Source organism: Sapajus apella, unplaced genomic scaffold (genome assembly GCF_009761245.1).
Source record: "Sapajus apella isolate SASKATOON/1434 unplaced genomic scaffold, GSC_monkey_1.0 scaffold2, whole genome shotgun sequence".
NCBI lineage: Eukaryota > Metazoa > Chordata > Mammalia > Primates > Cebidae > Sapajus > Sapajus apella.
Window position 1 is genome coordinate 56229848 of NW_022436942.1, and position 15912 is coordinate 56245759.

Sequence of the window (15912 nt, forward strand, 5' to 3'; positions counted from 1 at the left end):
GATTGCCTTTATTGTGTTAGTCGTTGGGTGAGAGTTTATAGGAAGTAGCTTACTGTCTGCACATTAGGTACTCAGTAGGCCCTGGTTGAATTAAACTGGATCCCATTCTAGTGGAATTTTTGTTGTTGTTCTTACAGTAAGTCATATTTTTCTGAATCATCTGCAGTCTAAAGAATTCATAGAAGACTGGAAGCTGGGCCATTTTGGAGTTCTCCTGAGATTTTTCATTTACATGAAAATGGTAGTAAAGGTCTGGACCAGGATGAAGAACAATTGTATTGAACCAATATAGAGAATGCCTGTACTGAAGGAAAACTCAGAATATGTTTTTCATCTCTTTCTAGGACTACATGGACATAGAGGAAGAGTGAACAAAGGGCATGATTCTGTGATGTGTCTTCAGTAATTGCTTGAACATGTGACTTGCTGTTTAAGGAATAAATGACATTTACTAAGGATTTAACATATGTCAGCTACTGTGCCAGGCACTTTCACATTATCTCATTAATCCTCTCAACAGCCCTGTGAGGTAGAGGTTATTAGATCCACTTTATAGGGAAGTTATGGAGCTTGCCTAATTTTGCTAAAGGTAATTCTTGCTTTGGCTGCCAAATCCCAAGTGCTTTCTGTAACACCCACGCTAGTAAAACTGGAGCATATCAGGGGATACTGGAAAGCACAGACACAAAATGGCACACCATCCTGGGATATTAATATTGCTGATGGCAGGTGTATTGGTTTGCTAGGACAGCCATAACAAATACCACAGACCAGGTGGCTTAAACAACAGAAATGCATTTCCTAACAGTCCCAGAGGCTAGAAGTTCAAGACCAAGGTGTTAGAAGTGTTTTTTTCTGCCTTCCTCTCTGTTTGGCATGTAAATGGTCATCGTCTTCCTGTGTCTTCACATGGGCTTCCCTGTTTGTGTGTGTCTGTGCCCTAATCTCTTCTTCTTAGAAGGTGTCTAGTTCTATTTGATTAGCACTAACCACCAATGACCTTATTTAACCTTAATTATCTATTTCAAGGCCTTTCTCCAAGTATAATTACATTCTGAGGTACTGGATATTAGGACTTCTACATATGAATTTCAGGGGCACACAAATCCAGCCCATAACAGCACAAAATTCAAAACATTGTAGAAAGAAAGTAAAATGTGATAGATAACAACCTGGACTTTGCACGTTGATTACTTTGGCTGAATCCTGATTCTTTCATTAACCAGGTGAGCAATCTTGAGCAACTCATTGAACCTATCTTCACCTCAGTCTCCCACTCTTTAAAATGGAGATAATGTTCTGCAGAAGTTTTTTGTCTGAGAATAAAACAAGTTAATACATATTAAGCACTTAGAAGAATCCCTGGAATATAATAAGTAGGATATGCATACTCTTATAGGATAGATGAAGTAAAATGCAAAATTCCTTTAATTTTTATTGTGTATATTTAAGATGCACATGTTTGGTTATACATAGATAGAATGAAATGATTACTACGGTCAAGCTACTGAACATATTCATCATCTCACATAGCTATCTTTGCATGTGTGCATAGGGTAAAAGTACCTGGTGTCTATTCGCTCAGCAAATTTGCAGTATACAATACAATATTATTAACCAGAGTCCCATGCCATGCATTAGGCTGCTAGGCTCAGTCATTCTACATAACTGCAACTTTATACCCTTTGGGCTACATCTCTCCATTACCCACTTCCTTAATACCACTGGCTCTGGTAGCCACCAATCTACTCTCTGTTTCTATGAATTATCCTTTTTTTTTTTTTCAAAGTTTCCACTATAAGAGAAATCACATAGTATTTTTACTTCTGTGTCTGGCTTATTTCACTTTCATATAATGTCCTTATGGTTCATCCATGTTGTTGGAAAAGGTAAGATCCCCTTCTTTTTGAAGGCAGAATAATATTCCAATGCATGTATATTGATGTGTATGTGCGTGTGTGTGTACCACAATTTCTTTATCCGTTTATCTGTCAATGAACATTTTGGTTGATTCCATATCTTGGCTACTGTGAATAATGCTGCAATGAACATGGGAGCACAGATATCTCTATGAGCTGCTAATTTCACATCCTTTGGATATATACTCAGAAGAGAGGTTGCTGAGAACAGAATACAGACTCAGAAATAAATCCAAGCACATGCAGTAAATTAATTGTTAACATGGAACTAAGAAGACACATGGAGAAAGGATGGCTTCTTCAATAATGGTGCTGGGAAAACTGTATATGCACATGTCAAAGAATGAAACTGGACCCTTATCTTAAACATATACAAAAATCCACTCTAAATGAGTTCAAGACCTAAATATAAGACCTGAAACTATAAAATTCCTAGAAGAAAATGTTGCAAAAAACACTGGGCTTGGCAATTATTTTTGAATATCCCACCAAAAACTCAGTTGAGAAAAAAATAAACAAATGGCACTACAACAAAATAAAAAGGTTCTACACAGAAAAGAAAACAATCAACAAAATAAAAAGGCAGCCTACAAATTGGTAAAAACATATTTGTAAACCATGAATCTGATAAGGGGTTAATATCCAAAATATATTAGGAGCTTATACAATTCAATAGCAAAAAATACAACACAATAAAATATGATTTAAAAATGAGAAATTAACTTGAATAGACATTTCTCCCAAAAAGACATAAAAATGGCCAACAGACATAGGCAAAGCTGCTTAACTTCAGTAATTACCAGGGAAATACAAATTAAAAGCACAATGAGGTATCACTTCACAGCAAGTAGGATGGTTACTACAAAAAGTACAAGAAGGGCCAGGCGCGGTGGTTCAAGTCTGTAATCCCAGCATTTTTGGAGGCTGAGTAGGGTGGATCACCTGAGGTCAGGAGTCTGAGACCAGCCTGGCCAACATGGCGAAACCCCATCTCTACTAAAAACACAAAAAAATTACCCGGGGTGGTGACACATGCCTGTAATTTCAGCTACTTGGGTGGCTGAGGTGGGAGAATCACTTAAACCCAGGACATGAAGGTTCTAGTGAGCTGAGATCGCACCCCTGCACTCTAGATTGGGTGACAGAGTGAGACTCCATCTCAAAAATAAATAAATAAAACAAGAGATAACAAGTGTTGGCAAAGATGTGGAGTAAAGGAAATCTTTGTACACTGTTGGTGGGAAGGTAAACAGGTACAGTCATTATGAAAAACAATATGGAGGTTCTTCAAAAGATTAAAAGTAGGACTGCCATATGACTCAGTAATTCCTCTTCTGGGCATATACATATAAATTCTTTAATTTGAAAGTTAAAACATATCAAATAATTTTATTCACTTAAGAAAGCTGCCTCAGTCACAAATATCCATTCATTATCATTTCTTTTTTGTTTTTGTTTTTGTTTTTTTTTTGAGATGGAGTCTTACTTTTTCACTCAGGTTGGAAGGCAATGGCATGATCTTGGCTCACTGCAACCTTCACTTCCTGGGTTCAAGCAATTCTCCTGCCTCAGCCTCCCAAGTAGGTGATATTATAGTCACCTGCCGCTACCCCAGGGTTCCAACATGTTGGCCAGGCTGGTCTTGAACTCCTGACCTCAAGTGATCCACCTGCCTCAGCCTCCCAAAATGCTGGAATTACAGGCATGAGCCACCGCGCCCAGCTTCATTTTCCTCTTCTACTGAGCTATAGCAGAGAAAAACTCTTAAGAAGTACTTTCTGCTAGCATGCATTTGCTCTTCATGCTAGGCAGACTTCTAAGATGGCTTCCAATGATTCCACTTGCTGGTATTAATGTCCCATTAAATCCACTTCCTGTGAATGTAGGCTGAACGTAGTGACTCACACTTCTAATTAATAAAATATAACAAAAGTGGTGGAATAGCACTTCCAAAATTTGGTTATAAAAATCAGTGACTTTCATCTTGCGCTCTCTCTCTCTCTCTCTCTACCTCTCTCTCACTCTAACTCTCATTTTATCTCTCTGGCCCCTTTTTCCTGCTTGCTCTGATGAATCAATTCATCATGTTTTGAGCTGCCCTATGAATAGGTCTATAAGGAACTTAGGGCTGTTTCTGGCCCACAGCCCTCAAAGAACCGAAGCCTCTCAATTCAACAGCCTGCAAGAAGCTGAATCCTGCCAGTAACTACATGATTGAGCTTGAAAGTAGATTCTTCCCTTACGGATTTCCTTTCATGTCTTGAGGTGACTGCAGCCCCAGTTGGCACCTTTCTAGCAGACTGTGAGAGACATTGCAACAGAAGACCCAACTGAGCTATGCTCAGATTCCTGACCTACAGGAACTATGAGAAAAAAAATGTTTAAGCCAGTAAGTTTTGGGGTAATTTGTTATGCAGCAATAGATAACTAATACGGCCTTCTGAAAGTGGAGAATGTTGTGGGAGTAGATGGGGACCATCATGATTCAAGTGGTAAATGAAATTTGGGTGAGCACAGTAGAAGGACCCAAAGAATAGAAGGCAAGAAAGGAGCTTGGAAGATCCCAACTATTTTCCAAGAATCACCCTGCTCAAGCAGTTTTTCCTCATCAGCATGTCTGGAAATAACCCTTAATTAACTAGTTTGCAATACTCTTACTTTGCACTAGTTGCATTTCAAAGTACTTAAATTGTTCAACCTGCTCCGATACATTTACTCCTACTGTTTTCACCATTAATGAGGCATTCAGCTTTTATAATCTGGGAGATGACCTAAAGATCAAAGTTAATTTAATTTAAAATCAATGTACTAGAAAAGAAAGACCCTGCCTCCAATATTGACATTAGGCTGTGAGCTTTTGCAAACGCAGAAGCAAAGACACATAACGGCATATGCCATGCTATTATTTCCAACCAGGAGAGACTATAGTCATGCAGTCATAAAGGTATGCTGAGAAAAGATTCTGAAAATTGGCCTCCACCCGATTTAATGCTACTCATTGGACAGGCTTTGTTTGATCCAGAGAATTGCAAACCACATCCTGGATTCATTATTGAATTTTAAATCCCACTGAGTAGCTAAGACCAATATCAATGAATCTTACATTCCTGATATTTTAGAGAAAGTCATTCATAACTGAGACAAAGTGCTTAGATTTATGAGCAAAGTATCTTATAAAAGACTTATGTTTTTAACTGAGTTCTGTTGTCAAAGTTACTTCCTCCTGCTGCAAGAAATAAGAAGACTTTGTAATGCAATGTCTGGAGGCATCTATTTCACTTATTATATTTTTAATCCTCAAAGTCTGTTTTCTGACTTGCAATGGTCTGCAATTACATGGCTTCACAGTTAATTATTTTCTATTCATTCACTCATGCGTTTATTTATTCAACAAATGCCTGATATCTCCTCTGTGCCAAGTACCAAGCAACCTCTTGGAGGTTCAAAGAAGTATAAAATAGTACTTCAGTCAAAATAAACTGGTTTTTCTAGTGTAACTAACAATATTAAACTTACCTTCATGGCTTATCCCAACCAAGGTTTACTTCTTGCTCACACAGTCTGGGAGGTCCATATGATATCTCCATGGTGGCTTGGGCTTCTAAATTTGCTCAGAAGAAGAACAACGGACTGAGAAGCATGATGCCAGCAATTAAATACTTCTGTCAGAGAGAGACACAGGATCTTTTGTTTGCTTGGCCATATCTGCCTCTAAGTAGAAGTGCATCCCCCCCAATAGTTTCTTTAGGGAAAGAAGCAGACATAGAACACACTATTGTCTGTCATACACAGATTACACCTTCTGCCCCTTCTTATTTTATTAGCCTATACAGTCTTGTCATGGGCTTTATATGATTTCTACAAGGCCCTTAAAATATTAAACATATCTTGGTGATCCCCATTATTGTTTTCATGGACAGTTAAGAGAACGGGGATTATACGTTAGAAATGATCCCCCTGCTTTCTCTAAAGATCCCATGGCCTTACATCCCTCTCTTGTCCTCTGCCTCTGATAGGAAGGCCTGGTCACCCCTCTACAGAGTGAAGAAACCAACAAAGGAGGACACAGCTAAGACCGAGTTAGACTATGAGAATTACTATGAAGTTTTTCCATCATTTATATAATCATTGGGCCATTTAACCAATAGACATTGAGCATCTCTACTCTATGATGTGTGACAGAAATGAGGAATAGACCTGGTTCAAATTGTATAATGAGGAAGATTGTCATGTAAAAGGGTAATCGCAAAGAAGTATGGTAAAAGCTATGCTCGAGAGGTGCAGAGAGCACCTGACGGGGGAGACCCTGTGGATGAGGGAAGGTCCCTGGAGAAAATGATGCCCAGGCAAAGGCCTCGTGCTTGCATAGGAATAAGCTAGGCAAAAAGATCTGGGGAAGGAATAATCATTCTAGAAGAAAAACAACGACCCAGAGGAAGGAAAGACAGAGGAAGGGGGCCACCAAGAAAGAGAAGAGAGAGCAGGTAAAGCTCTTGGCATGATGAGGGAGCTGCAAGAAGCCAAAGCATAGATTCCAGGTGGGGGATTGTAAGAGATGAGATTAGAGAGATGAGGAACAGCCACGTTTCAAAGGACATTGTAAGCCATAAACACAACTTTGGAGTTCTTCCTAAGAGCATAGAGAAGGCGTTGAAGGGTTTCAAACAGGAAGAGAGTGATATGATAGATACTTCAGATTTGAAGTAACAACTGCCCTTTATAAAAGCCTGGTAGTTATTATGCTGGTAAAGTAAACAACCCAATGCCTGTTTATAGCAATCCTGGTCTTTGGCTGATTTCCCTAGTAGGATGATTTATGAGGAAGTAGATGTAGGATTTGTGTGTTTGGTATGATTAGGAATACCAGGAGAGCCCTTAACACAAAACTATATTTTCTATTCCCTTCCATAAGCACTGAAACCCCAGTCTTTATTCCTTCATTTTTATTTCATTTATCTGGTCAAATATGCATTGAGCACCTGCTATGAAAATGGAATAAACCTTGTGCACTAAAGAAAATGAGATAAGGACAGTGTTCTTGCTTCCAAAAGGCTAAAAGTTCTCGTAGCAGGAATAAGATGAGTTTAAGAGTGTGGTGTGTGGGAGGAGAGCAGAGCAATAGGAACCCAGAGGGAGAAACAAGCCTTTCAGGCTGGGGAGCCCTAGGGAGGCTTTGTGGAGAAAATACCACTACAACTGGGCCTTGAAAGATGAGTAAGATTTTCTCAGTGCTGAGCCTCTGTGTGTTTTTATCAGAAGTCTTTCAGCTATCCACAAGAGAAACTTAACTCAAATGAGCTTAAACAAAGAGGGCAGTTATTGGTTCACACAAAGAGGCACAACTGACTTGAAGCCTAGCTGGATCCAGGGACCCAGTGTTATGATTCAAGCTTGCTCTTTCTCTCTCCATTCCTAGGACAGATTCTCCCTGGTGGACAAAACGATGTGAAAGGAAAATAAATCTTGGGGCCCAAAAATCACTAAACCAAAGGGAAAAATCACTAAGCCAAAGGGAAAAATCAAGCTGGGAACTGCAGGGCAAACCTGCCACCCATTCTATTCCTATATAAGATAGAGCAAAGATAAATAAGCCACCTACCTCCTTCACTTACAATTTGCTCACAAGGAAATTCCCTGTGGAAAAGGACAGATAGAACTCAAAGTCATCCCTTTGCTGATATGAGACAAATGCATATCTGAGTACCTGCTTGGCCTTATTGTTTTAGTAAGCCAGACTAAGGTGTAAGTGACTATTCCCCTAGATTGTGTGCTCAGCAAAATGCTAATCAGAAACTCAAAAGCATGCAACTGTTAGTTTCTTATCCACCCATGACGTGGAACACCCCCCTCTCCATATCAAGTTGTCCCACCTTTCCAGACTGAACCAATGTACCTTTGATTGACGTCTCCTGTCTCCCTGAAATGCATAAAACCAAGCAGTGCCCCTACCACTTTGGGCACATGTCGTCAGGACCTCCTGAGGTGGTGTCACAGGCGTGTCCTTAAGCATGACAAAATAAACTTTCTAAATTTATTGAGACTTGTCTCAGATACTTTTTGGTTTACAATGGCTCTCAATAAACCCAGTGTATTAGTTTCTTAGGGCCACTATAACAGATCACCAATAGCAGAGTATAACAGCTTCAAACAACAGAAATGTATTTTCTCACAATTCAGGAGTCCAGAAGTCAGACGCTGAAGACAAGGCGATGGCTGTTGGTTCCTTCTGGGGGCTCCGAGAAGGAATCCATTGCATGCCTCACTCCTGGCTTTTAGTGTTTGCAACAAGTCCCTGGCATTCATTTGTTTTTAAATGCATCCCTCTAATCCCTCTCTCCACCTTCACATTACCTTTTTTGTGTTTCTCTTATGTGTCTCTCAGGAGATCTAAAATTTCCCTTTCTTTTATGTTTTGAGGATACCAGTCACTGGATTTAGGGCCCACCCTAAGTCTAGGATGATCTTTCTTGAGATCCTCAACTCAATGACCTCTGCGGACTTTATTCCAAACAAGGCCGAATTCTGAGGTTCCAAACGTACTTCAGTTTTCAGGATACTCTTTAACCCACTACACTCAACAAAACCATTCTACTGTCTACAGCAGTGGTACCCAATCTTTTTGGCACCAGGGATCGGTTTCATGGAAGATAATTTTTCCATGGACTGGGGAGAGGGGAGGATGTTTTTGGGAATGATTCAAGTACATTAAAATTATTGTGCACTTTATTTCTATTACTGCATTGTAATGTATAATGGAATATTTATACAATTCACCATAATGTAGAATCAGTGGGAGCCCTAAGCTTATTTTCCTGCAACTAGATGGTCCCATCTGAGGGTGATGGATACAGTGACAGGCATTAGATTATCGTAAGGAGTGCAAAATCTGGATCCCTCACATGCACAGTTCACAAGAGGGCTCACGCTCCTATGAGAATCTAAGGCTATCACTGATCTGACAGGAGGTGGAGCTCCAGCGGTAATGCAAGCAATGGGGAGTGTAAATACAGTTGAAGCTTTGCTCACCTCTCTGCCACTTACCTCCTGTTGTGTGGCTGGTCCCTAAAAGTCCACATACTTGTATCATTCTATGGCCCAGGGGCTGGGGACCCCTGGTCTATAGCACAAAAATCCCACAACTGTCAGCTTCTCATGGATCAAGTGTCAAAGCTGTGGTGGAGGCTGGGCTGTGGAGTTCAGTCCCATCAAAATTACACTGGTTGAATTCTTAAGAAAAAAGCTATTTGATATCAGAACATAAAGCATACTGCAGAAGCATCAATGATAGGATCTTGGAACAATCACTGCAGAAACCTTCTGGGGGATGTATGTATAGCAAAGCATTTGGAATTATGATGCCTCAGACCAAATAGATTCTAGAGGGACGTTATTCTATTGACTTCCATTTCTTTTTGTAGGTGAGGAGCCAGAAGCACATGGAGAAGGTGATTGAGGGTCCCTGTGCCCGATAGTCAGTGAAAGGCATTCTGATGGAGGACAGGTGCCACCTGACCTGCATATAGGGAACAGGAGGCACCCAGAGAGCTGGACAAACCAGACAGGAAGAGGAGCAATGCCAGGGACATGAATGGATCTTCAAAACACTTTTCGTATTTATCTCTACAGCTGTCCCTGCCTTAGTTTACGTAAGCATTTTACTCCGACAGCTAAAAGTTAGACAATTGTTTTGTGATGGTTAATACTGAGTATCAACTTGATTGAAGGATGCAAAGTATTATTCCTGAGTGTCTCTGTGAAGGTGTTGCTAAAGATTAAAATTCGAGTCAGTGGACTGGGAGAAGCAGACCCACTCTCAATCTGGGTGGGCACCATCTAATCAGCTGTTACTGCAGCCAGAATAAACCAGGCAGAAGAACATGGAAAAACTTGACTTACTGCATGTTCCTGCCTTATCTTTCTCCTGTGCTGGATGCTTCCTGACCTTGAACCTCTGACTCCAAGTTCTTCCTCTTTTGAACTCTTAGACTTACACCAGTGATTTGCCAGGGGCTCTCAGGCCTTTGGCCACAGACTGAAGGCTGCTCTCTGTTGGCCTCTCTACTTTTGAAGTTTTGTGACTGGGATTGGCTTCCCTGTTCCTTAATAATAAACTTCCTTTCATATATACATCTATCCTATTAATTCTGTACTTTAGAGAACCCTGACTAATACAGGTTTTCAGAGGTAGTCCTGTGTGGAGGTCATGTTTGTATCCATCTTCAGTAGCATTAGAAAAATTAAAATAACATAGAGCTTTTTAAAACACCAAATTAATTCAAGGTAAAGAGATGTATTTTGTTCCTAATTATATCCTTTCTACCTTTTTGGTATTTGTTAAGCTATTCTTTTATTTAATCATGGTCACAGTAGAAGGTAATTTAATCTTTTTTCCTCTAGTTTTGTGGCCTATAGTTGGCAAACGAAAATGATGATGACTCAATATTGACTTTCTATACTTTCAAATGGAGAAAATATTTACTGACTCATGACATCCAAAGGTCTGGGATCCCTAATTTGACCAACTGCTATGTCTCATTAGATAGCCCCCAAGGTGAGTAACCACAGTAAGAAATCAAAGAAACTTTCCTAAACAATTATTTTCTTAAAAGTGGCTTTGATTCTGAATGGACTTTTACTAGATTTGGTATGTTTTGAGAAATGTTTTGCTGAGGATGAGATGAAGTTTGTTAATTGCATTATGGGTTGCTAAGGGTCGTGCCACTCTGAGGTGTTGCATGCATGTGGCAACTCCTTAGCACCTGTGGCCTACGGACCTTATCGCCATTATCCCACATGTTCAAAAATGCAAGACCCACTTGTTAGTCAAAGAAGCTGACCTAGTAATACCTTCTGAGTCACTTGAAAAGCTTTATGACAATTTTTCAAACAGGAAAATTAGCCAGGTATTGTTCAGAATGGTTGACCTGTGAATTTGATTTTTATTTGTTTATCTACACAGCCATGTTTAGCAATAAGCATACTTAGGCAAACGTTATGGTTGGTGACATCTGAGCTGCACATCATCCTTCACATTCCAAGCATGTGTGACCTCCTCTCCCCTCATTCTTGTTAGAATAAGTAGAGGCAGGGAGGTCACAGAGAAGCCTTACTTAAAAAAACAGTAAGACATAAAACAATTGTTTCCTTGGACTTAGAAGGGCAAATTCTCTTTGCCTAAGGAGGAAGCAAGGAAATATTCAGGAGAGGCTATTGGCCATTCATCACGTCCCTATGGAGACCTGAGTTTATGTGAGTGATACTATGGGATCTACTTTCTCCACCTCCCCCATACTATTTAGGTTTTGGTCAATTGCAGCAAAATGAAAGGGAGAAGTGTTGAAACTCTAGTAAAGAAAATATATGAGGGTAAACTAGTAGATCAATGCCCTCACCCTCCATGCCTTAGAACAGAGAAGACAGTAAATATCTCCTACATATTTCTCATTCATTGATTGGTTCAGTCATTAATGGGCTGGCCCCGTCATTCATCAATCCATTAAAAATAAAAAAATTTAATAGTGACTGTTATATGCGAATTATTCCTGTCTTAGGACTATGGGATGAAGAGGTAACAAAAATGAACTCAAAAGGAAAATTCTTTTAGAAAACTTGTTTTAGACTGGTGTTAAGGAGATTGTTGGTTTCCTGAGAGCCCTTGGGTATCTTTTTGGCCTCAAAAGAGCTGAGTAGGTTGGAGGCTTCTATTTCAGAAGAGATGAAACAGTCCATCTGGCTGATGAGGGCTGACTTCAGCCTTCATATCTTAAGGGAGAAAAATAAATACATCATTTATGTTTCTTTCCCAAGGCCAGTCAATTCCCCAGGGAAGAAAAGCAGAAAAGTATTTAGGGCATAAGTTGGTCTAGAAAGAGTGGGTGTGTTCCCTGGAACCTAAACTCATTGGAAAAGGGAGAAAAAAGGACCAATTACTAGCCACTCTGATTCACCATTAACAGAGTTTATGTTTATTGATATTAATAATTATTATTGATTATTGGATATTAATAAACAATTTAAGCATATTTTTAGTGTCTATTCTTATGACCATCACTGGGCTGAAGCTACAGAAAGTCAAAACATAGCTCTTACCCTACTAAAAGTTGCTCATTATCTATTCAGGGAGGAAGATTGGTCAAGAAAAAGAAGGCAAAGTCCTGCTTTCAACTGAGGTTTATAAAACACATGAGATGGTATAAAATCTTTTCATTCTTCTGGTATGAAGAATTGGAGGGCTGGTTCTACCACAATGAAAATTATAACAGCCATGTGCATTTCAGACTACTTGCCAGAGCCTATTCTAACTACTTTGCCTACATTATCTCATTTACAACCATGTGAATTAGGCAATGTTATTATTCTGGATTTGCAGATGAGGAAACTGAGTCACAGTTAAATGATTTGCATGAGGTTATATTGCTAGTAAGTAGTGGAGCTAACATTCAGATTCATGTAGAGTGCACAAAAATTTCTGTGCATAACCAATGTGATATATTTTTCTGCATCTGAGAGATTATGATGTCAGAACCATGGCTTAGCAGGCACCAGACTAGACTGGGTAGAGCAAGCACTTCAGGACAGGTTCTATCAGCCATAGATGGTTGTGGGCATCAGATTATCCATGAAATCAGCCATGCTGAGGAAGATGAGCCCTGGACACCAGACAAACAGAGATTTAAAAAAATGAGTTGAGGAGAAGTGATGTGCCTTTGGAGGGGGCAAATGTAGCCACATTGACAGATCACAGAAGGAACTAGATAGTCCTCTAAGCAGGTGAATGACAACAAAACAAACATATGGGTGACTAGCAAATGGCTGTGCTCCTCAAGTATTTGGCTGAAAACAAAGTAAACTAAATATAAATCATCCTAAATAAACAAGGGGCATGTATTAGATCATGAAACTGAAGTGTCCATGGGTATGTTAGCTTCAGGAAGAGCACAATCCAGCTGTTCAAATCAAGAATCTGTTTCTTTATCTCTGAGACCTGCCTTTTTTTGTTGGCTTTATTCTCAATCAGTTTTTCTTTATGTAGTAGTGTCTGGTTGCTTAGCAACCACAGTGGAAAAAAAAGTTTCTTTTCTCCAATAGTTTATTATTTAATTAGAGTGCTTCAGGAAAAGGGAAGAGCAAACAAAATTCTAGGATCTGTTTGGTTGGAGAACATAAGCATTAAACTCTGTGCTGCATAAATGAGGATGTATAACACTTGTATCATGCATTCAAAGAGTTAATAGTTAATAGGGGTAATGGACACGTTTAAAAATGGAAACAGTGTAGGCGGACACTGTTTTTGTTTGTTTGTTTTTTTTGTCAGGGTCTCTCTCTGTTTCTCAGGCTGGAGTGCAGTAGTGCAATCACAGCTCACTGCAGCCTCTATCTCCTGGGCTAAGCTATCCTCCCACCTCGGCCTCCCAAGTAGCTGAGACTATGGGCATACCACTGCACCTGGATAATTTTTTTTAATTTAGTTTTTGTAGAGACAAAATCTCACTATGTTGCTGAGGGCTGGTCTTTAATTCCTGGGCTCAAGCAATTCTCCTGCCTTAGCCTCTCAAAGTGGTGGGATGACATTGTGATGTACCTGATAATGAATTTGAGGTTAGAGACGGGGCTTAAAGACATGAATCAGAGAAGGCCTCAGTAGGGAAGCAAACATTTCCTTCTAGGGTCAAAAATATACAGCTCTCATCATCACACACAGTAAACAAAATTATGGCTGTGATTTCCATACCAGAGTCTGAGGTAATTGTTTTGTTTTACTTTGTTCACAATAAAACTTGTTGAGAATAGCAGGTTGTATCTACGTCTGCATATTTGCTCAATGATTCATAGTATCTTCTCACTGATGTGGTGATGAATCTGAAATCCAATAGGAAAGAATGGACAAACAAGATTTACTTCACAAAGGTTAACCTTAAAATCCAACGCTGTCATGTTGCTGTGAATAAAGGAACATTTGCTAAGAATCCCCATCTAAAACCACCAATCAAGCTCACTGGTTCTTTCTGGCTTGCTTTCTTCCTCCCTCATGCACTAAAAAAAATGATTTATCTTTTAACTTAGCTTTAATTCACAATTTCACAATTAATTAAACATCAGCCTAATCATTATACCCACAAAGCATTTAAACTGATATTAGGAGAATGATGGGGAAATGAATAATGCTTTGAAGGTCCATTTCAAATTAGTTATTTGACTAATGAATATTCCACAAGGGCATTTGGGAGATGACCTCTGTTGATGACTTAAAGAAAGACAAGTCTGTTTAGGTAATGAGAAGACAAAGTGAGTTTGAGTTATCTCTGGGTGTACGTTGTGTAGAATTACAAGGATTAATCCATACAAAATGTATTACTTTTCCCGTGGCTCGTTGGAGATAACATAGAATTTAAGATCAATAAATAAAGTTTGGCATTTCGAAGATGTTGCTTGATGATAAACTGCAATGTGCACCCCAGACTGCCAGCCATGAGCACAAGCCGCCCACCAGAGGCTTATGAAAGAAAGCTGGGCTTGTTCCTGATAAGGCCTGCGGTGGGGCAGGCTGTTTGCCTCATAAACTCTCCATAATCCCTCCTAGCACCTGACCTTTCGATTTCTTAGATGTAGAGGAAGAAAATTGGCTGTCACCAGCATCCTAGATATTCAAACAAATAAGAAACAGCTTACCTTGTTTTGTGGTTTAGAAGGAGCCTTTTCCCAGCAGTTTCATGATCAAAAGCACATATTGCAAGAGGGAATCAAATATAGGTCAAAGACGCTGACTGCAGCACACGATAAGAATAGGACAATGAGGAGGAGGTGGTGTAATCACAACCAGCCTGCCTTCTTTGGCAAGAAGCACTCATGGCAATCTTGCTGTGCTCATCTTGGACAGTTAAGTTACTTTTCATTCTTAATTATGTTAAATCTTAGAACAGTCAAAGCTGAATCAAACATGGAGGTCATCAGGGTCCCAAAAGGATTGGAGGTATTTGAACATGAAGCAAACACTAGAAAAGGTTTGATTTTTATGGTAAGCAACATAGCACTTGTTTTCCTCCTGAGTTTCTCTTTTTTTCTTGAAACTATGGGAGTGACTCTCCAAAGGCAGGGTTTCTGTTAATTCCATAGAGAATAATCCAGAGCCTTCGAATGTTGTATCACTTCCTCATACCAGGTTGAGAACTGGAACTCTTATGGACCCCAGGGGATCCCTGGACACCCAGTACAGAGAGTGCAAAGCAGAGCCTCTGGTTGCAACGCACACAGTAGGTGAGTGGGGCCAGGCTTCAGTGCCCACCTCCCCCCAGTGTATAAAGGATGAGTTAACATCTTCTAAAACTATCTATTAAGCCAGTCTACATGAGTCTCTAAGGAAACTCTAAGGGAAGAAAGACAAATACCCCTTTAGAAACAAGAGACTTTATGACATGGTTTGGACTTTAAGACTCTAGTTTGGGGTAATAGAAAATTATAAGACTAAGTGTTCAGCTTTAGATAAGTCACATAATTTCTCTCCTCTAAAAACGGAGGTTCTTTTACAGCTCAGAATTTCATTTAAATTCAAAACCTCTCCTCTCCTAAGGTTTATTCCTCTATATGGGAGAAAAACAATTCAGGAATGACGGCATTAAAATTGTGTGTAGTTATTGCCATGTGACCATAAGGAAAAAGATCTTTAGCCTTTTGAGTAGTTGGTTGTTTCTTAGAATCTGAGTCCTCAAGTTTTGATTTTCAGATGTACTTTAACATAAATCACCCAACAGGAAGTTATTTGTTACAGCTTGCATTTATCTGCACTCACTTCCAAAAATTATTTGAGACCCAAGTTTCTGTCATCATTTCCAGTATTGCATCATGATTTCAGTGCTTTTGGCATATTATATTTTGGGCTTGAAATATTCTAGCTCATGTATTTCTAAGGTTATTGGCTAGGGAAAATCCTTGCTTTAATTTAGCCTTATAAAGAATCATCTCATGCTGAATATCTCCCAGATAACCTTCCTCCAGG

General features: G+C 39.5%; 1 long non-coding RNA gene across 1 annotated transcript; it reads right to left on the minus strand.

Moving 5' to 3' along the window:
• Positions 1-5101: 5101 nt before the first annotated feature.
• Positions 5102-14676, minus strand: LOC116565211. Its single transcript, XR_004275331.1, has 4 exons — positions 14589-14676; positions 13651-13778; positions 5436-5581; positions 5102-5145 (listed from the first exon to the last, which is right to left on the minus strand). It is a non-coding gene; the product is annotated as an uncharacterized LOC116565211 (long non-coding RNA).
• Between the last annotated feature and the right edge of the window lie 1236 nt (positions 14677-15912).